Source organism: Catharus ustulatus, chromosome 1, assembly GCF_009819885.2.
Source record: "Catharus ustulatus isolate bCatUst1 chromosome 1, bCatUst1.pri.v2, whole genome shotgun sequence".
Taxonomy (NCBI): domain Eukaryota; kingdom Metazoa; phylum Chordata; class Aves; order Passeriformes; family Turdidae; genus Catharus; species Catharus ustulatus.
Genome location: NC_046221.1, coordinates 83,313,713 through 83,336,420, shown reverse-complemented (window position 1 = coordinate 83,336,420; position 22,708 = coordinate 83,313,713). Strand labels below are relative to the sequence as shown.

At 46.1% G+C, this 22,708-nt stretch overlaps 1 protein-coding gene across 1 annotated transcript in view; it reads left to right on the top strand.

Moving 5' to 3' along the window:
* Nucleotides 1–2,013: 2,013 nt before the first annotated feature.
* The window catches only part of LOC116995517 (inositol 1,4,5-trisphosphate receptor-interacting protein-like 1), a 37,968-nt gene continuing 17,273 nt past the window's right edge, over nucleotides 2,014–22,708 (top strand). Inside the window, exons 1-3 of the mRNA XM_033058348.1 lie at nucleotides 2,014–2,070; nucleotides 2,829–2,868; nucleotides 4,757–4,846. The gene's annotated coding sequence lies outside the window, so the exon portion shown is untranslated. The remainder of the gene's footprint in view (nucleotides 2,071–2,828; nucleotides 2,869–4,756; nucleotides 4,847–22,708) is intronic.

Here is a 22,708-nt window from a genome sequence, read left to right as displayed (position 1 = left end):
TATAGGAACAGGGCCCTGATCTTGCAGCTCTGACAGCAGTATTGTATGAGTGCATAGCCTGACCTTGTGGCTCTGCTGAATCCTTTCTGTTGGGAAGATTGAATATTTTTTTGCCATTTCCTTCACTCCATTACAGCACTGATGCTTTTGCCTGTGCTTACACCTTCTTGCCTCTTTCCTCCTGTCAGTTCATTCTTGCCCCATTGTCCCCATTGTTCAGACTCAGGTATTGTCCTTCTCCATAGCCCTATCTCCAGTGTCAGACCTTTGTCCATTGCTCTTTCAGCTCCTAACCATGAGCCTCACATATGTAAAATGGATTAGGTCTCATCCTTTTTTTAAAAAATAAAGGCATATTTTTAAAAATTAAAATAACACCAACAAAAAAGACAGAAAAAGTGCCCATTCTTAGACCAGATTACTTCTGTCTGTTGCTGTTCCATTACTTCCATTGCTCACCTCCCACAAACATTCTGCTGTTTCTATGGTTCCCCCCCTCCCCTCACCCTTTCCTGTGCCAAGCACACAGGAAGGAAGGAGAAGAAATAGGTGTAGTAATAATTATGATCCAAACAGAATAAGCCTCTGAGTAATGCTGGCACCTCTCTTTCAGTATGCTCAAGTGAGTGGGGCAAATGATTTGCAGAAGTGATCAAAGAAAAATCAAAGAGCATTATGTACATGCATCTGAGTTAACAGATTTTCTTATCATGTCTCAATTTACACCTGTAGTAAGTTATACAAAAGTTATGGGAACTGTTCGTATGCACAAAACTTGGCTAAAGTTGACTTGCTGAATTAAGGGTCCAAGTTCTCTTCCCTATTGTATAATAGTTTTGAAGTAAAACAATGCTCCTTTTAAATGATAAAATGAAAAAACTGAAGAAGGAAACTCAGCAGGAGCAATGAACACTTTATATCTTTCCCCCCTTCTCCTCTCTCTCAGATTTCTCAAAATTCTTCAGGAATGGAAAACATACGTTAACACTAACAAGCATAGAGAAATTTCTCAAAATTTCTGCTCTTACTAATCTTTGAGCCAAAATGTGAAAGGGCCTTAAACTCACTCCTGCCTATGACATTCATGTACACCTTCCTGATGGTTATCTTTTAGTGTTTTAGTGAGCCGCTAGCACAGACAAGGTGCTCCTAGCAGAAGAAATAGTAGTACACAGGAATGACTTGGATAACCACACAGTTGCAAAGCTTGTTCTTTCTTACATGCTTTTACCAGGTTCAACTGAAGAACTTAAAAAATGTGGCTTGAAGGATACTTTTAAAGAAAGTATTCAACTTAGATCCAGTTTTGTATGCATAATTATGTACGTTCAGGGCCTGATAGTTACATGAAACAGGTTTTATTGCCAAGGGACAAATTCCATTATTTGTAATAGACACCAGTATAAGTCTATTATGATTACCCTTGGATTTATGTTGCTGCAGTGATTAAGAGTCCTTGTCGTGGCTGAGGAGCTTATTATGTTAGACTCTACACAAATAGAGGACAAATAGGTGTTCCCTGCTCCCAAAGGCAACCCTCCACAACCTGTTTGGATGCCTGGTAGGATTTTTTTTCTCAGCTACACCTCAGATTTGGGAGGTTTTTTCCTCAAACATCAGCAAAATATAATGCTGTCATTTCACATTGATGACAGTATAGTGTTTAAGTGGGCTTCTTCATATTGTAACTCCAAACTTTTATCTTATAAATAGAAGTATTTCCTAATATTTTAATCCCTATCATCTAGAAAACATTCATGAAAATTCCAGCTGTGTGAAATAGTTAAGTGATGTTGCTGTCATTTGTGTTAATATGTGCAATAGTGTTGAATGAAGTACCGAGTGAATTTGTTTTCCCATTGTGATTAGATTGTTGGAGCTTTAAGTTAGTGGGTTCATGAAGCTCAAATTTGTTACAGGTGAGCATATGGATAGCTGAAAAGTGTCGCTGTTCGTATATAAAGTAAAAACAAGGAGTGAAGAGGCACCGTGACAGTCTGTGGACTACTGGAGGTAAAGGAAAGAAGGAAGGTGCATATGGACAGTAGCTTACTGCTCTGAAGTGGTGAGGTTGGTGTCTTCACAGCTTTGTAGGTCATCTCTACCACTCCTCCACTGTTGCCACACACAAGTTGCAGTTCTCATGTTTCAGTTTATGCTCACTGATTTCCCTCCTCCTACTGTTCATCATGGTGGATGATGCCTTAAGATGCACTTGTCTCCATCTTCTCCATGATCTCCTTGGATGCACTAGAAAACTGCCATGACGTGTCTCTAATGTGTTCTGTTGTCCAGGCCTGAAAAAGCCCCTGTCCCTCAGCCCTCTTCAGAGGACAATGTTCCAGCTTCCCAAACACTGAACTCACTTTAGTTCATTTATGTCCATCCTGCATCAGGGGTCCAAAATTAGACACAGATGATTGAGAATGAAATCTCTCAAGGGCTGAGCAGAGGGATGGAATTCCTCCCCTCCATGTGCTGACTGTGACCCTGTTGACAGAGCCCAGGACACTGTTGGCTGTCCCTGCTATATATGAAGCTACAGAGATGTTACCGTGTCACAGTACTTAAGTAGCACGATGTTGTGCTATCTAAGTAACATTGATCAGTCCTTAAAAGCTAAAAAATCAGATCCAAAGCTTAAAAAAACTCAAGTAGGGGGCAGCAAAGTGAGATATTAAGATGAGATTGAATTCTGAAATGCACAATCAGATTTGCAGCTGACTGTACCCAAGGTCCAGAAAAATGCAAGCAACATAGCTGAAAATGCTAAAGCAGGTGGGATTGCATTCTTGACCCAGGTTCTCTTCTTCTTCATGCATTTTCAGGTGTTTGATTGAAGAGGATGTGTCTGAACATCATATATCAGTAGGTATCCATTTAATACTGTAGCCTGAGGTGTGTTAAACCACAAAAGTGCAATGGGAAGAGATGGTGAAATTCCATAAAACCTGCTGTAGATGTGAATCTAACTTTTTCTCCTTAAAAACCTCTTGCAGGACTTTTTCTTTGACTTTTTTCTGTGGTTTTTTTTTTCTGCTTTAATCACTCTCCAGATCCTCTTAAACAGGAACAAAAAGAGGAAGAGGAAGTACAGTACTTTCTACAAAGCAGACTGTATTTATTTGTTTAAGTGAGACAGAATCTCAATGTCTTCAGTGTTTCTTAAAAGCAGATTTAAGCAAATCAGCCAGGCAGCCAGCCAGGTAGAATGCATTTTTAGGCACTGGCTTAAAGGCAACGTCAAATTATACTAAGCTGGGTGCCTAGAAATAATATATGTGAGATTAAAAAAAATAAAGAATACTGGAAGATCATCTTGCTGCAGTTGTGGATGATTACAGTAATTTCACGACCATAAGGCGCACCGGACTATAAGGTGCACCCCCCGGGAGTCGGCAAATTCTGCAACTTTGCAGATCAGATAAGGCGCACCAGACTATAAGGTGCACTTTTGTTTTTCCCAGCGAGGCTCCGCCCCCAGCTCCCCCCCGCGGTTGCAGGCCGAGGCCCCGCCCCAACCCGGCAGCCATGGGCCCCTGGACCCGCGTGTATCCGCTGCTCCGTGCGGCCTCCCCGGGGCTGAGGCATGCCTGCCGCCGCTCTGTGCGGCGTCCCTGGGGCCGGGGCATGCCCGCCGCCCCTCCGTGCGGCATCCCCGGGGCCAGGGAATGCCCACTGCCGCTCCATGCGGTGTCCCTGGTGCCGGAAAATGCCCGCCGCCGCTCCGTGCGGTGTCCCTGGGGCCCCTCTGCTTAGGGAGTTCCCGGGTGCTCCGGCGGCCCCGACGCCAGCGGGCTTCCCCCGCGCTGCCACTGCCCTGATTCCGGTGGCTTTCCCACCCCGTGCGGCGGCCGCCCCGACACCGGCGGGCTTCCCCCGCGCGGTGGCTGCCGCAATGCCGGTGGGCCTGCCCCGCGGAGCCCCTCTCCCCTCACATCCTGACGCTGCTGCGGAGCCACTCCCCACTCACAGCCCGGCACAACCCCGCAGGGCCACTCCCTCCTCACAGCCCGGCACAGCCCCACAGGGCCACTCCTTCCTTACAGCCTGGCACAGCCCCGTGTGGGCACTCCCCCTGACAACCAGGCACAGTCCAGCGGGGGCACTCCCCCTCACAGCCAGGCACAGCCCCACGGGACACCTCTCCCCTCACAGCCTAGCCCTGCTGCGGGGCCACTCCCCCTTGCGGCTCGCACTTCCGGGTTGGCAAATTTTGCCGCTTTGTCCATCAGATAAGGCGCACTGGACTATAAGGCGCACTTCCGGTTTCAGGGGAAATTTTAGTCAAATGGGTGTGCCTTATAGTCATGAAATTACTGTATTTATTAGTTGATACAGGTTGAAGAGAGAAATTGCATTCTAAGTCATAAAAGGGTGATGAAAAATGCTGTGAAATATTAAACTAAATAGTATCTATGGCCAAATGCCACCCGATTGCTATATTTTCAGACACTGCACTATGAATCCACCTGAATATAGTCAACAAAATGCCAGTTCAGGACCAGTTCTCTGGGTTTGACAACCTTCCCAGAAAAAGAAAACTGAGACATCTTATTTGTTTACTTGTGTGGAAAACTTGCTTAAATTATTGGTGTGTTTCAGTAGGAGATTTTAGTACCAGGTTTGAAACAGCTATGTTGACTTCCCATTTTGTTTTTATATATTCAGCAGCACAAATTAAGCATCTCACCTACAAAATATCATCTATATGATGAATAACCAATTTTTTTCTTAACCCTGGGTGCTGAAATAGGAGCAGAGTTTTCCTCAACTTTGAGGACTACAGAACCATTAGGTTTGGAAGGGACCTCTGGAGATCATCTGATCCAGCCCTCCTGCCAAGGTACGGTCACATAGAGCAGGTTACACAGGAATGTGTCCAGTTGGGGTTTGAATGTCTGCAACGAGGGAAAATCCATTACCTACCCCAGCAGCCGGTTCCAGTGCTCTATCACCCTCAATGCAAAGAAGTTCTTCCTCATGCTGAGATGAAACTTCTTGTGTTTGGGTTTATGGCCATGGCTCCTCACCACTCTAAAGAATCTGGTACCACCTTCTTGACACCCACCTTTGAGATATTGTATTGATGAGATCTCCTCTCAGTCTTCTCCAGAATAAACAGGCCAGAAAGCAATAACCATAGGTGAAGCTAAACAGCTTTCATGGCAAGATGAAATAAGTTTCCTAGTTGCAACTAATGAAAAGATAATTCCTTGTAGCATTTATCTGTCACACTTGGAAAGGCATGCTAGGCTTTGCAGAGATTCATCCGCACCATTTAGACCAGAATTTTGGTGGAAACCCGGAAGTGCGGCTAATACTCCGGGCGGCTAATTATTTACAAAAATGTGATATCTGCCCTTACCTGGTACTGTGCCGGTCCTGTCCCGAGCCAAAATGGTTTGAAATCCATGGTTTCCTGGTTGTTCCGACGATGAACTAATCAGAGAACAGCTTATTGCCTGCTTGTGGATGACGGCTTTACTGAGGGGCGGGGGGGGTGTTATCGGGGTGAGTTCCCTCGGCACATTCTCTCGGCAGTTTGATAAAAGTGTGTGATATTTCTCCGTACTTTTTAAAGTGTTTTCAGTCTTGTGCAACTGCGCGGCTGACTGTCCTTGTGCGGCTGCGTGGCTGGCTAGGTTCACGCGGAGCGAGGTGGGGCGCTGGGCTCGCGTGGATGAGTGGGGTGGCTGTGCCGGCATGGAGATGCAGTTCCCCTCGGAGCTCGGCCGCTCACCCGCGCAGATGAGAAGGGTGGCTGTGCCGGCACAGAGATGCAGCTCCACTGGGAGCTTGGCTGCTCGCCCGCGCGGCTGAGCAGCTGTTTAAAGGTGACGCGGATCTGTTGGGAATGCTCGCACTATTGTTCGTGTCTTTTTCAGCTTGTAAATAAGACTTGCAGGGAACGCTGCCGCAGCTATTGTCTGTGTCTTTTTTCACCTGGAAATAATGTTTCCAAGGTCGCCAGTAAGACAGTAAGCCTCGGCAATCCGCGATTGTGTTATTAAATGACGACTTCATGAAAGTTCGCTGCGAACGAAAGTGCGGCTAATATTTGGGTGCGGCTTTTTTATTGACAAAGACATCAACGTTGCTAACACACTGGAAACGTGGCTTATACTCCGTGCGGCTTGTATTCGTGAAGTTGAGCCAGTAAACCCCCCGCCATGCCGCGGTTCTGTTAGTATTTGGCAACTTTGTTGCACGCGGGTCCTCGCTGCGAACGACAGAGCGGCTTATACTCTGGTGCATCTTATTTATGGACAAAAAATGAAATATTTGCCAACACCCACAGATGCAGCTTATACTCAGTGCGGCTTGTATTCGTGAATTTACTGTAACCTGGGTAGATTACTCACTGGGATGGTGTTCTCTTTTTCTCTGCTTATACCATCAGACCAAATGCACCTAACACTCATCTTTGCCAGCTCTGGGGTTCATAAAGTGACAGAGAAAATATGGAGTTTAGTAGCCTCTCTCCTTTTCCTTTTTTAATGCACAAATAGTGAGAATTTCTATGTGTGTGAATATCTGTGCAGCCCCATCCCATTGCTTTGGTCGACACCTACTGTCTCCTTGAGACATCAGGGATTTAGCAAATGGAGCTGAGACTACAGACATGGTCTCACCTGTCCCCCAGCCCTGCCTCTTCCCTGATGTTTTTGTGCTTGCAGTAGTCTTTCATGCAAATGAGAAGCCATGGATCCATTCATCGCCACTTCCTTTACTAGCCTCTGTAAAAGAGGTTGAGAAGACTTCCTTGCGAGTGGGAGGGGCAGGCACTGGGGCAGGGAATGGTGAAGAGGGGTAGGCAGAAGCAGCAGAGCAAAGATATCAGGTGATCAGTCTCTGTGTGTTGGCTATGGCTGGAGTTGGTACAGTGACTCTCCAGGTACTGTTTCAAGTACCCTGCTGAGGCAGTCATGCAAAAACCACATGCAATGTGAACGCGTCACTTTTCTGGGGAAAAAGTGCCAAGGGCTCAGCTCTTCCAACTTCAGTCTAGCTTTGATTCCTCCCATCAAATGATCCAAGTGTCTTCAGTCCTCCTTGCTAGTGCATTGTGCAAAGCTTTCTAAGCACTTTGCTTGACTGGAACGCTTTACTTTCTCCAGCAAAAGAAATGTACAAGTTCTCTTCTTGCTGTTTCTACTGCCCAACATCCTGCTGCCTGAAATCATGTGTGTCCTGGGGTGACGTTATGGTGGCCTGTATCCCCAATCGTGTGTCCTGTTTAAGTAGAAGTTTGTTTAGTCTACTTATCAGTTGGCTCCCCTCCCCATGTCTGTGCTTGGGAGGCTAGCTCTGCTGCTCGGCTCTGTTTGCTTGCCACTTGGCTGCTTTGCTGCTTGGCTGCTTTTGCTGCTTGGCTGCTTTGCTGCTTGGCTGCTTTTGCTGCTTGGCTGCTTTTGCTGCTTGGCTGCTTTGCTGCTTTGCTGCTTGCTGCTTGGCTGCTTGCTTTTGCTGCTTTGGCTGCTTTGCTGCTGCCGCATGCCAGCCGCTTCTGGTAGCTTTAGTTTGTTTTTGCTTATTAGTTAGGCAGTCCAATCTTTTCTGTGGACTGTTCTTTGTTCTTTTCTTTTTTTTTTCTTTCTGTACACTCTTTAAACCTGTTTGGACCGGACTTGGATCACCGAGGGACACCGGAACCCTGCCAAAGCTGAGACCTGCGCAGTCATCCTGCCCGGAAACTAACGCACCTACAGGGAGAGACTTTCCTGAGCTTGTCACCTCCTACACCGGTGAAAAGTTTTTGTTTGTCATCAGGGGTTGTTAATTACCTCTCTCGTGTTGGGAGTGTTTTGTTTATTAATAAACAGGTTTTTTCCACTTTTATTCCTCTGAGGAAATTGCTTCCCGAACCCAGTGGTGGGGGAGGAGTCTTGGGGGTTGGTTTGTTTGTTTTTTTTTTTTTTAAATTTGCCCTAAACCAGGACAAATTTTTGGCGCCCAACCTTGTGGGCAAGAGAAAGTGGAAAAACTTCGTTCTAATAATGTTGTTTGAATTTATAATGTCTCTGGGGCTGGAGGCTTGCATGTATTTTTGCTCTTTAGGGTTTTTTGAGGTCTTAATACCTCTATGGTCCTTGGGTTTATTTTCTCACCCAGAAATAGCTCCGGTGTTTTCCCTAGTACGCAGTTTCTGCAGCAGGGGGGCAATGACCAGAATATCCATTGGGCCGGGCTTAGTTGTAATGGCTTGTAGGAGGTTTATAAAAGATGCTGGAGTCTAGTTCCAGGAATGTATGGTTCATGGTTATGGTTATGTGCCCAGTTTGTTAGAGGAGAAGCAGGGGATGAGGCTTTTCAGCCTTTGTTTTCCTTCGTCTCCCCCTGAATTTTTTACATTCCTATTAGAGTATGTTCAGTTTCCCTTGACTGCTAAAGAGACCATCTTTCTGCTGTTTAATGTAGCAACCTTTGCTTTATACAGTATGCAGCTTCTATAGGATAAGAGCTGAGATTTCTAGAGGGGCTGATGTGACTCCTGATTTAGGATTAGAGCAAAGTGTGAGGAAATCCTGAGTGGTGTGGGAAATGGGAACATATGGGTCAAATCTTGAAGGAATTTTCAGATCCTATAGTCTGGGACTTTCCCCCCTGAACAAATTCAGAACCCAGATGAGGTGGCAAAATACCTTAAAGAGAAATGCCATGATAACTCCAAGGAGGAAAAGATCATTGCGGTGAGCTGGTCCCTGGCATATGCTTATCGCACTCTGCTAGATACTGTAGGGCAGCAGGCAGAGGAAAGGGGACAGGGAGATAAATCAGCCACTATCCCAGTCACTCAGGCTGCAGCCAACATCCCAGGCTCAAGGCCAGCAGCTAAACCAGACAGTAAGCCTCAACCAATGGCTGTTGCTACTAGCACGAGAAGTGGGAAATCCACAGACAAGACCAATCGACCAGTGGATGATGATGATGATGATGGTGATGCAGGAGAAGGACCCTCAGCGCCCCCTGACATAAAACCAGGAGTCAAAGCAACTGGTACAAGATCAGAGGCCAATATTGAATCCTTTTCCCTAAAGGACCTCCGTGGTCTAAGAAAGGATTACACTCGACGACCTGATGAGTCTATAATTAGTTGGTTGGTCCGTCTTTGGGATGCTGCAGGCGAGGCTACAATTCTGGACGGCACTGAAGCGAGGCATTTGGGATCCCTGTCACATGATCCTGTCATCGATCAAGGAATGATGAGGGGGACTAACCCTCACAGCCTCTGGGCACGGGTCCTGGACAGTGTAGCACAAAGATACCTGTGTGCAGACGATCTCTATATGCAGCAGACGCAGTGGAAGACTATAGAACAAGGAATCCAACGCCTGAGAGAAATGGCAGTGGCAGAGATTATCTTCTCAGATGACATAACAACTAGAAATCCAGACTTGGTACCATGTACATCTGTGATGTGGCGAAAACTTGTGCGACTTGGGCCACATGAATACGCTTCTGCTTTGGCAATAATGAAGAGGGATGAGAGGGATGAGACCGTGCTCGATATGGCAAAGAAGCTCCGAGCATATGCAGATGCTGTACATGGTCCAACACATGCCAGAATCGCAAGCTGTGGAAACACGTCCTGCAGAAATTAGAAGACAAGATAGAGGAGAATCATAAGAGACTCAGGGATGAGATTAAGGAGGACCTTCTCCAAATCTCGGCTGCACCAATTAGAGGCCCTGGTATCCAACGCAGACGTTCCCCCGATGGGGAGAGAAGGTACACCCCACGGGCTGAGCTGTGGTTCTTTCCTGCGTGATTGTGGAGAAAACATGAAGAGATGGGATGGAAAATCTACTGCTGCTCTGGCACAACGAGTCCATGAATTGAAGGAAGGCAAGACTCAAAGAGGAAATTCCACCAAAAGGAGAGCAGCTCCAGTTGCCCGTAGCCGAATTGCCAAGTATGATGATGATGACGACATGGTCCGATCCCCTTGAAGGAACCTCCAAAACATGTGCCCAAGGAAAGAAGGATAAAACAGGCTTAGAGGGGCCCTGCCTCTAGCCAGGGTGAGGTGAGGGAAAATCGTGTTTTCTGGACTGTGTGGATCCGTTGGCCTGGCACATCGGAACCACAAAGGTACAAAGCTTTAGTTGATACTGGTGCACAATGCACATTAGTTTCCATCGAGATATGTGGGGGCAGAATCCGTCTCTATTGCTGGCGTGACAGGTGGATCCCAGGACTTTACTTTGGTGGAAGCTGAAGTGAGTCTGACTGGGAAGGAATGGAAAAAACACCCCATTGTGACGGCCCAGAGGCCCCATGTATTTTAGGCATAGATTACCTCCGAAGGGGGTATTTTAAAGACCCAAAAGGATTCAGGTGGGCATTTGGGATAGCAGCTGTGATGACAGAGGGCATCCAGCAATTGAACACCTTACCTGGACTGTCTGAGAACCCAACTACAGTAGGACTTCTGAAGGGAGAAGAGCAAAAGGTACCAATTGCCACTTCCACAGTGCATCGCCGACAATATAGAACAACTCGAGATGCTGTAGTTCCATCCATAAGATGATCCGAGAGCTGGAGAGCCAAGGGGTGGTCAGCAAAACCCACTCACCCTTCAATAGCCCATCTGGCCTGTGCGTAAATCTGAAGGGGAATGGAGATTAACAGTAGATTATCGAGCGTTGAATGAAGTGACTCCACCACTTAGTGCTGCTGTGCCGGACATGCTGGAACTGCAGTAACGAGCTGGAGTCCAAGGCAGCAAGGTGGTATGCCACTATTGATATTGCCAATGCATTTTTCTCCATTCCCTGGCAGCAGAGTGCAGGCCTCAGTTTGCCTTTACATGGAGGGGCGTGCAGTACACGTGGAATCGTCTGCCCCAGGGGTGGAAACACAGCCCCACCATCTGTCATGGACTGATCCAGGCTGCACTGGAAAAGGGTGAGGCTCCAGAACACCTGCAATACATTGATGACATCATTGTGTGGGGGAACACGGCAGTGAGGTTATTTGAGAAAGGAGAAAAGATCATCCAGATTCTCTGAGAGCCGGCTTTGCCATAAAGAGAGCAAAGTCAAGGGACCTGCCTGAGAGATCCAGTTCCTGGGAGTAAAGTGGCAAGATGGGACGGCGTCCAGATCCCTACTGAGGTCATCAATACAGATCACAGCTATGTCCTCCACCAACCAGCAAGAAGGAGACACAAGCTTTCCTAGGTGCCATAGGCTTTTGGAGGATGCACATTCCTGAGTACAGTCAGATTGTGAGCCTCTCTACATGGTCACCCGTAAGAAGAACGATTTCCACTGGGGTGCCTGAGCAGCAGCAAGCCTTTGCCCAGATCAAGCAGGAAATTAGCTCATGCCGTAGCCCTTGGCCCAGTCAGGACAGGACCAGATGTAAAGAATGTGCTCTACTCTGCAGCTGGGAAGCCATGGTTTGTCCTGGAGCCTGTGGCAGAAGGCGCCCGATGAGACTCGAGGGCGACCTCTGGGATTCTGGAGTCGGAGCTACCGGGGGTCGGAAGGCAACTACACCCCAACAGAGAAGGAAATCTTGGCCGCCTATGAAGGAGTCCAAGCTGCCTCAGAGGTGATCGGCACAGAAACACAACTCCTCCTGGCACCCCGACTACCAGTGCTGGGGTGGATGTTCAGAGGAAAGGTTCCCTCCACCCACCATGCCACCAGTGCTACATGGAGCAAGTGGATTGCCCTTATCACACAGCGGGCCCGGATTGGAAAACTGAATCACCCTGGGATTTGGAAGTAATTACAAATTGGCCCGAAGGTGAAAGTTTTGGTGTCACAGATGAGGAACAAGAACCAGTGACACGGGCTGAAGAAGCTCCGCCATATAACCAACTGCCGGCAGAGGAAACTCAGTTACGCTTTATTCACCGACGGTTCCTGTCAGCATCGTAGGGATGAATCGGAGGTGGAAAGCAGCCGTATGGAGCCCCACACGACGGGTCGCAGAGGCCACTGAAGGAGATGGTGGATCAAGTCAATTTGCTGAACTCAAAGCCATTCAGCTTGCCCTAGACATTGCAGAAAGAGAGAAGTGGCCGAAGCTTTATCTGTACACTGATTCCTGGATGGTAGCCAATGCTTTGTGGGGATGGCTGGAGAGATGGAAAGAGGCGAACTGGCAGCGTAGAGGAAAACCAATTTGGGCTGCTGAAGAATGGAAAGACATCGCTACCCGGTTAGAGAAACTACCTGTGAAGGTTCGCCATGTAGATGCCCATGTCCCCAGAAGTAGAGCTAATGAAGAGCAGCAAAACAATCAGAAGGTAGATCAGGCTGCAAAGATAGGGGTGTCAAAGATAGACCTTGATTGGGACCACAAGGGAGAATTGTTCTTGGCACGATGGGCCCATGATGCCTCAGGCCACCAGGGTAGAGATGCCACCTATAAGTGGGCACGAGACCGAGGGGTGGATCTAACCATGGACAGTATCTCTCAGGTTATCCATGACTGTGATACGTGCGCTGCCATCAAACAGGCCAAGCGGGTGAAGCCCCTCTGGTATGGGGGGCGTTGGTCCAAGTACAAGTATGGGGAGGCCTGGCAGATTGACTACATCACACTGCCTCAAACCCGCCAAGGCAAGCGCTACGTGCTGACCATGGTGGAAGCCACCACTGGATGGTTGGAGACCTACCCTGTGCCCCACGCCACTGCTCGGAACACCATCCTGGGCCTTGAGAAACAGGTCCTTTGGAGGCATGGTACCCCTGAGAGAATTGAGTCTGACAATGGGACTCATTTCAAGAACAGCCTCATAAACAGCTGGGCTAGGGAACATGGCATCGAGTGGGTGTACCACATCCCTTACCATGCACCAGCTGCAGGTAAAGTGGAGAGGTACAATGGATTGTTAAAAACTACTTTAAAAGCATTGGGTGGGGGCTCTTTTAAAAAACTGGGAGCAACATTTAGCAAAGGCCACCTGGTTAGTTAACACTCGAGGCTCCACTAACCGAGCAGGTCCTGCCCAGTCTGAGTCCCTTCATATAATAGAGGGAGATAAAGTCCCAGTGGCCACTGTCAGAGGTTTGTTAGGAAAGACAGTATGGATAAATTCTGCCTCGAGTACAGACAAACCCATTCGTGGGATTGTTTTTGCTCAAGGACCAGGTTGTACGTGGTGGGTAATGCAGAGAGATGGAACAACACGATGTGTACCTCAGGGAGATCTGGTTGTGGGGTGACACAAAATACTAGATCACACAGGCATGAGATGGAAGTATTTAATTGATGAAGTTTTACATGGTGTTTAGTAGTGGACTCACGATATGGAGATAAGGGGTGGAATGTCCTGGGGTGACGTTATGGTGGCCTGTATCCCAATCGTGTGGTCCATGTTTAAGTAGAAGTTTGTTTAGTCTACTTATCAGTTGGCTCCCCTCCCCCATGTCTGTGCTTGGGAGGCTAGCTCTGCTGCTCGGCTCTTGCTGCTTGCGCTTGGGCTGCTTTGCTGCTTGGCTGCTTTTGCTGCTTGTGCTTGCTGCTTTGCTGCTTGCTGCTTGGCTGCTTGCTGCTTTGCTGCTTTGCTGCTTTGCTGCTGCCGCATGCCAGCCGCTTCTGGTAGCTTTAGTTTGTTTTTGCTTATTAGTTAGGCAGTCCAATCTTTTCTGTGGACTGTTCTTTGTTCTTTCCTTTTTTCTTTTCTGTACACTCTTTAAACCTGTTTGGACCGGACTTGGATCACCGAGGGACACCGGGAACCCTGCAAAGCTGAGACCTGCAGCAGTCATCCTGCCCGGAAACTAACGCTACCTACAGGAGAGACTTTCCTGAGCTTGTCACCTCCTACACCGGTGAAAAAGTTTTTGTTTGTCATCAGGGGTTGTTATTTACCTCTCTCGTGTTGGGAGTGTTTTGTTTAATTAATAAACAGGTTTTTTCCACTTTATTCCTCTGAGGAAATTCTTTCCCGAACCCAGTGGTGGGGGAGGAGTCTTGGGGGTTGGTTTGTTTGTTTTTTTTTTTAAATTTGCCCTAAACCAGGACAGTGTGCTTTATGTATCTCCCTTTCCACTTTCTTTCCTATTTCCTGTTTTCTTGTAGCTGTGGTCAAAGACCCATACTCTTCATATAATCACTCTTCTCTGGAGGCATTTTCCCTCTTTTGTTAGGTTCTTGGGCTGAACACTGCTGTAGAGGACCTGGATGACTACAGAAAATGTTATTTACATCAGATTCTTCTCACTAGGGAAACCTGCAAGTTGTAAAATGTATGTATAACCCTGTTGGCTGAGGCCTAAAGTGAAAATTAACCCCCTACATTGCACTTCCCCACTTTGCCCAAATAGCAGAGGGCAGAGAAACCTAAAAACTTAGGAGTGTTCTGTTTACATCTCAGGGGGTGTGAATGCATTAAATTTTATTGCATTAATAAATTTGAAAGGACTTTCTGCTGAAAATGGAGCAGAATTTCAGACCAGTTAACCCTAACTGTGCTTGGGATAAACTCATCTTCTTGTGTGCGGGAGGGAAAGGAGTGGAAAGGGCTGGAGTGGAAAGATTAAGGTGGACAGGGGAGAAGAGAATGAGATGGTTTTCTGCAAGTGTTTGGCAAGCTCTGGCACCGAAAAGATTTCTTATGCATTTCCTGGGAGCTGAAAGAGAAAAGCAGCTGCCGAAGGATCACCTTTAAGGAGATTTCTGGTGGAATGTATTTAGCTCTCCGTGTTAGCCACACTTTCTAAAAATCTGAAATAACAAACTGAGCAGAGTGGGAGGGAAGTTCTCACTGTTTTTAGGAAGAGAGGTGGATTGATGCTTGACTGGCTGAGGGAAGAACAGTTTGTGGCAGGTAGCAGGGCCCACAGCAGAAAATGTCACGACTGCAGATCCTCTGAGGTGACTCTGGACCTTGCTATTTGTCCAAAATGACAACTAAGAGGCTTTAGCATTTCTCTTCAGCAGAAAAAAAAAATACCTCAACAACAACATAAATTGTCATTAGTGCTATACTTCAGGGACTTCCTCCTTCCCCAGAGGAGGGTCAAGGCAGTATTCTTTTAAAAACTTTTAAAAATGTAAACTATATCCTTGTTGCTGGCAGGAGGGCCACACACATATTTAACTTTGCAATAGTGTGCAAAGATTTTACATGTCAAAACCCTCTTGCTGCACAAGTGAAAGGGAGATGCTTGTGCTGCTCATTAAGTACATAATGAGAGACGCGTGTGGGCAGAGTGGGGGGCGTATTTAAGGAAATTACCAAATACTTCTTGAGTTAAACATGTTTTTGAAACATTTCAGCCAGGACCAGTTATACACCAGTGATTCCCCCATCCACATTCAACCTTTCCCATAGGACTGCTTGCTGTTGGTCTTGTCTCCCATCTTGACAGCAGCCCCCACATACTGTTGCTGCCCCTGCCTTCCTCCACTGCTGTCAGTTTGAGAAGGTGCCAGCGGAAAGACTTAGATAGTCAGCCAAGCAAAGCACATTGGCTCGGTTTCTCATCTCTAACGTTGGTGTTCAAGCCAGAGAGGTTATTTTAATTGGGACCTAGTATTAGAGACCAATTTCGATTTTTTTCCTAGAAAGTGATTGTGTTAACTTTGAGATTAATGCTAAGATTGACTAAATTTAACCTGGATGCCGTTTAAGTTTCAATCACTCAGCAGTGGCTTCCACAATACAGAAGAAGAAGACGGAGTATGGGATATGTCATTCCCAGCTATTCATTTTTAAGATATTACAGGAGGTGAATGTGTTTGGACAGTGAAGGGAGAAGAATGGCCTGGCTTTAAAGTGCTTAGTTTCCCAGAGAATTCCTGGTACACTTAAATTTTGGATGCTAAATCTTCCTGAACATCAGATGTACAGAGTACAGAGTGCATCTACATTACTTGCAGAATTGAATGAAAAGATCTAGATTTCCTATTCTCATGCTGTTTTTTTTTTTCCTCTTTGCTTCATTGTAAGTGATTAAAACCAACTGACAATACCTCCTCTCCCTCCTTCTTTATTAATTCATGATGAATTCTGGCTGACATTTCTGGCTGACATCAGTTCACTGACATGGTTCAAAATTTTCCAGTTCTTGGTTGGCTTGTTGCTTGCTTGCTGAAAAAAGTGTTTATATCAGGATTTTTGGAAGAAACAAAATGTGATGTAATAGAGAAGGAGGAGTAATTTTGTTTTGTTTCTATAGAACTTGAACTTTGAGATATTTACATTGTCTTATATGTGATTCCTATTAAGAAAAAATTATGCTAATTATTCTGGTGGCTTTTTATATTCATTCTTTTGTTATACTTTTGACAGAGTGTTAATCTCAATAGGATGTAGCATTCTCTACACACACTTAGGTGAGATGTCTGGCAGATTTGCCAGAGGGTGAAACATTTTGAGAAAATCTCAGGTATACATGTGATCCATTTTTGTTTCTCCACTTGAGTTTCATGCCCATCTCACAGTCACCTGCTGCTGTGTGCAAATCCTTTCTGATTATTAGGTTTGACCTTAATCATGTCTTCTGTTAAATGCTCTGTGCCTGAAGTAGGCTCACATGTCTCAGCCTGATCCCATAACTATCCTACATAAGGAGTGACATCTCACCCAAGTGTGTAAATTTGAAACTTCAAGTCTTTTGTCAGAAATCTTTGTACGGGAACTAAATTACTTCTCTATTTTGTGAATCCCATGAAAGCAATAAAAAAATTAAGAATGCAGCTACCTACAAAACCAAAGAGCATTCTAACTCTCACCTTTTTCTACAACCTGCTATAGTTGTTCCAAGATATTAAATATCAAACCAGTTGAATGCAAAGCAAAGGAATGTAGTTGTTGTCAGAGACAATTGCAAAGTTTTAAGACATAAAATGATGATTTTCTCTTACTGTTCCTGTGTCAAAGGCAAGGTTATTCTCTACCAAAAAAAAAACAGAAAAAGAAAAAAGAAAAGAAAGGAAAAAAAAGAGAACCGCTACTGGTGAGTTTTATGTATTACAAGATGTTCTATCTACAGTGGTATTTACAGTAAAAATAGCAATTGCATATATGTTACTTACATATATCTTAACTTACACTAATCATGTGTAGTTCAAGACAATTTCCAGAAAGCCAGCAAAAACTGTGGTTATGATGATTCCTGACTTACTGCACTGACTTCATTCTGGCCTCTTGCACATCGTTCCTAACAAGAGATCAGCTGGAGAAATGATCTTCTAAAGTAACACCATTAGTAAATCAGTCTTTTGTTTTCAACTCCTAAGAAAACTTGGTTCTTGTAATGAAAAAAGTGCAAGAATGGGAAGTCCTGACTAGTTTTATAACATTGTTCTGCTTTCTGAGTGTGTTCTCAAAATGCTTGAGCGTTCTTACTCCCAATGGATTGATGTTGTTTGGTACCTAACTAAAAGCAACTTGCTTCTTGGATAGCCAACTTACAGTAAATTCACGAATACAAGCCGCACTGAGTATAAGCCGCATCTCTGGGTGTTGGCAAATATTTCGTTCTTTGTCCATAAATAAGCCGCACCTGAATATAAGCCGCTCTGTCGTTCGCAGCGAGGACCCGCGTGCAATAAAGTTGCCAAATACTAACAGAACCGCGGCATGGCGGGGGGTTTACTGGCTCAACTAAGGCTGTGCAGGCTCGGCCCGCTAGGGGCTGCTGACGGGGCCAGATGGCCCAGCTCGGTGGGTGCCGCTCAGGGATGGCCGCCGCCTCTGGGTTCGCTCGCACCGACCCCGGCCGGGCACGGAGAGCACGCCCCGCTCACAGCCGTGGCAGCAGAGGGTGGGGGCAGAGCACCCCCCCTCCTCCCTGAGCCGTGGCAATGGCGGTGCAGGCACCCCCCCTCCTCCCCGAGCTGCGGCAATGGCGGCGCGGGGTCCCCCCGTCTCTCCCCCGGAACTGCAGCAGAGGAGGAAGAAGAGAACTCTCCTGGCCTCTCTCCCCGCCCCCAGTGCTGCCTGCAGGGAGCCAAGGCAACAGAGTAACAATTTGTAACAATCGCAAAATTCCAGCTTTTACTGGCAGGTGCTTGGTTCGGCGCCCTGGCTGGCACGGTCTGGGGTTGTAAATGTCAGAAAATTATTCACATATTAGCCGCCCCCCGAGTATTAGCCGCACTTCCGGGTTTCTACCAAAATTTTTTGTCAAATTGCTGCGGCTTGTATTCGTGAAATTACTGTACTTTAGAATGCATTACTTACCCTCAGATTATCTGCAACATGTGGAGGTTGGTATCTGGCCAACATGGGCAACCAGAAAATTCAGAGTAAGTCCTTAGAGTGTCTCTTTCCGAGATGTCCTTGCAAACAACTTCTTTTTTTTTTTTTTTAGGGGGGGTGGGGGCGAGGTTTCAAACTGAGGTTCAAATGTGCTTCATTGAATATTTCTCTTTCTTTGTTCAACAGAATGCTATCCGTGTTTTACTGTGTCCAGCTGGCACAACCCTCAGCATGCTGATTAATTTAAAAAAATCACTACCCATTGTAGAAGCCAGATGTAGCTGAATAGCAGAGTTTGCTCCTAGTATGGCTCTGGTGCCTAAACTGTTCCAAGGACCAGTACTGCAAACAGTGCAGTGAGTACTTCCAGAGTAGTGAGAGAAGGCAGAAAGTGCTGCATCTGTGATGTGCCTGAGAGCAGGATTGTGCTTTGACAGGGTGGGTTTCTGTCATCCTGTGACTTTAGAATTTGAGATTGTCTTCAAACATACCGTTACTACAACTCACTTAAGTTGTAGCAATTGTACAGGCTTTCAGGCATCATCCCTGCCCAGTCCCAAACTTGCAGCTACAAATTTGTACCTGAGGAGCAGGCAAAAGAGCTATGGACTTGCTTTCAAAAAGTGGTCATCAATACAGTGAAGATCCCATAAGCATATTTTACACTTTCCCGATGCAATACTATCAACTCAGACCTGTAGCAAAAATACAGTGAGAAAGGTACCATTTGCATTAGATACAACACTGTGATTTTTGAGCATTGTTCATGCTGTCCAAGGCATTGAAAGCTGGAAGGATCCTTTTGCAACAGATTATAGTAGACCTGACCACTAGAACCTTCTGTTTATGCATACCTCCCCTGACTCTTACAAATAGGTTTTCTGACTATTCATACTGTTGTTTGGTGGGAAAGAAATGAGATTATAAAGACACCTGAATGTACATAGTAGAAAATGAGGATAAGAGACAATTAATACAGATAATACAGTGTCAGGTAAGACTTCTACAGCAGAGACTTTTCTTTAATATAAAATGACAGTCATTTAATACCTTCCATTCAGAAAGTGCCTGTCATCTAAAACAGTATCTAGAAAATAATGGCTGCAGGTGAGAGCATGGGATTGATCATGAAAGGGTTTTCACTTTGTTCTTGGCTCTTCTGAGTTGTTTGCATAAGTAACCTCCTCACTGTTTAAATTCCTCATTTGCATTTTAATAATATGTAAGCATCCAGTTGTGCTGCCTGTCTTGGTCAAACTTACTCTTTATATTTTGAAAATGTTTATGTCTCTTTCTTCCCTGTCTAAACAATCTAATGGCTTTGATTTTTCTTATTAGGTCATTGTCTGGGTTACAATACAGGATGTGATAAAAAGGTATCTATTCTATCACCATCTGTTGAGGGTGGGGGCGGTGATCCTTATCTCCGTGGGAGATGTTCTGCAATGGACCATCCATTGAAGCCAGGCAGGGGCATTTTTCTTTATCTTTTCACAACTCATTATTCCTTCAGGGAGGTAATCTTCTGCTAATGGCCCATTGAGTCCCACTGTGTGACTGATAAAATTACTTCATTCCTCAGGAAGTTGCTCCAGCCAGGGGGAAGAGCCCAACATTTCTTACCAAGATAAAACAGAGGTGTGGGGGACACCAGGCTAGCCCCTTCTCCACTGGACTCCAGAGAGAAGCTGGATTTTCTCCACATCACCACTGGACCTCTGGAAGGAAACTGCACCTTCTACAGGACCACTGCTTCAACTGAATCACATCTGTCACTACAAAAGGACTACAGCCACCATTTAATCGAACTACTGCCAACACCCTGCCTGACGGGGTGTCAGGTTGTACTCTGACTTTGCCAGGGCTTGGGGTCTATTTCTTTGTAGTACTGTATTTCTATTTTAATTTCTCTAGTAAAGAACTGTTATTCCTAATTCCCGTATCTTTGCCTGGGAGCCGTTTGATTTCAAAGTTATAATAATTTGGAGGGAGGGGGTTTACATTCTCCATTTTCAAAGTGAGGCTTCTGCCTTTCTTAGCAGACACTTGTCTTCCAAACTAGGCCAGATTTTAGAACCCAGCGTGGGGCTCAAGGGCATCGAGAGATAAACGGAATTACAGTTCTTGAGTCACCTAATTTTTGTGCTGATACAGAAACCTCATTAGGTGGTAATATGTTGTCTAGTTTACCCTGGTTTCGGTGGCACATGGTTGTGGCTGTATTTCTCCCATTTACAGGCCCTTATCTAAACATGGCCCTATAACTAAGGCTACTGTGGCTGTTATCCAGTTTGCTTTATAGGTTAACAAGGTGAGGAATTCATGGATTTGTAACTTCCTTTGAAAGGCGAGTACATGAATTCAGAGCTATCACACACTCACTGTATATTTTTAGAGTTACTCTAATAATAGTACTTACTGTGAGAGAATGACACCAGGGGAAATTTTCTCCCAACCCTTCACCCAGATTTTTGGGTCTACCCCGCCACTCTTTGAAGGGTTCAGATCTCCTCTAAATGCTAATGATATCTATACAGTGGCTTGTGTTACTGATAGGCTTGTTCTATTTAACATTTAGAGATAAGAGGGGATTGAGCTAGGATAACAACCCTGTACACCTACTCCAGGAAATAGAGATGGTGCTGCAGACATTGACCCTGCCCAGAAACTAGGGATGCTGCCACAGAGCCTGACCCTGCCCAGAGCCCACCTCAGAAAGGAACCACCCGGAGTGGATGGTGGTGAAGTGAAGGAGATAGGCCCAGATGTTAAAGGAGTACATTTCCCCAGCTGGTGAGAGACCCTCCCCCTGCCCTAAAAAGGGAGAATCCAATGATGCTGCAGTGGAACCTACAAACGTCACGTCTGTCCAGGTTCCAACTAAACTACAGGGACATTCACAGCCAGCAGCAGTCGCGCCTGTGGAAACTACAAAGTCTAAGACAAAAACAAAGCACCTAGACAATAAGGATAATAAAGGAGGGCCCTCACAACCAGCAGGGGAACTAGAGGTTGAGATTGTCGCTGAGTACCTGTCGTATGAAAGTCTCTGTAATCTGCGAAAAGACGTTCTACAATGGGGCCGTGATGCTTTTACAACTTGGTTACTTTGGGTCTGGGAACCTTATGGGTGCGGGTGTGCAACTGGATGGTACTGAGGCAAGGAATTTGGGACCTTTGACCCAGGATTCAGGTGTAGATCAGGTATTCGTAAGAGACACAGACCCCCTTTCCCTCTGGGAGCAGCTTTTATTGAGTGTGAGAGAGAGGATTGTCCACAGAGAGAGAATGCAGGAGCACCACCATAGAATGCACTGGAAAAACCCTTGAAGAAGGGATCCAAACAGCTGAGAGAGGTGGCGGTACTGGAGGTACTCTTTGGGAGGGATGGACAGCATGACAATGACCCTGACAAGGTCAGGTGCACAGGGCACATGCTGTGGAATCTGGCAGACCTGGGGCCATCTCAATACACCACCATTCATTGCAATACTTAATGCCAACAACAACCAAGGAGACAGTGGGTTCTGTTGCTAACAAGCTCAGAAAATTTGAGAGCATGATCAATGGCCCAATGCAGGCTCATGTCTCTGCTGTGGTTAAAGAACTCAAAGAGGAGTTTAAGGAGGAGATGAGAGGGATGAAAGAGGAGATGAGGAAAATCAATGCAGCACCGGTGCGAGTCACAGACTACAAAGTCGGAAGTCAACGCCCCCCAGCTAGGGAGTGAGGGTACACCCCACGAGCTGGCCTGTGCTTCTTTTTACATGACCATGGGGAAGACATGGAAAATGAGATGGGAAACCCACTTCTGTCCTGGCAGCACAGGTACACCAACTCAGAAAGGGAAACGCTACTGAGGGAGTTGCACTAAACGGAAAGTAGCCGCAACCTGCCATGACCAAGGTGCTGGGTATTACAGAAGGGAGGATGATCTGTCAGATCCCCTTGAAAGAACGTCTAGTATGTGGGCTCAGGAGAGGAATAATAACCAGGGCTAGAGGATGATCTGTCAGATCCCCTTGAAGGAACCTCTAGTATGTAGGCTCAGGAAAGGAATAATAACCAGGGCTAGAGGCAGGGCCCCTCTAGCCAGTGAGAGGTAAGGGAAAACTGGGTCTTTTGGATGGTGAGGATGTGATGGCCTGGCACAGGTCTGCCAAAGATTGCAGGTGCCGCAAAACCAGTGATCAGCCCTCCAACCACAGCCAGAACACAGAGAGCAGTTGTTCAACGCCAGAGGCAATGCAGGAGCTCTCAGATGATGATGGCAAAGTATTTGGGTGTCACTGGGACAGGCTTTAAATGTTCTTCCTTTGGTACTTTAATTCTTGAGCCAGCCCTGGGACATTTCCTGCCCAGTTAATACCATGGGCCAACAGCCCACAGGCAACACAGAGAAAATTAACTAGCTAGTTTATAATTTTTGTTAAAAGGAATCTTTCATGAATGTATTTGGGAGAAGAGACTTCTCTCTTCAGTCTGTGGAAATTTTTACACAAGAAAGAGATTTTCATGGCCTCGATGTCACAA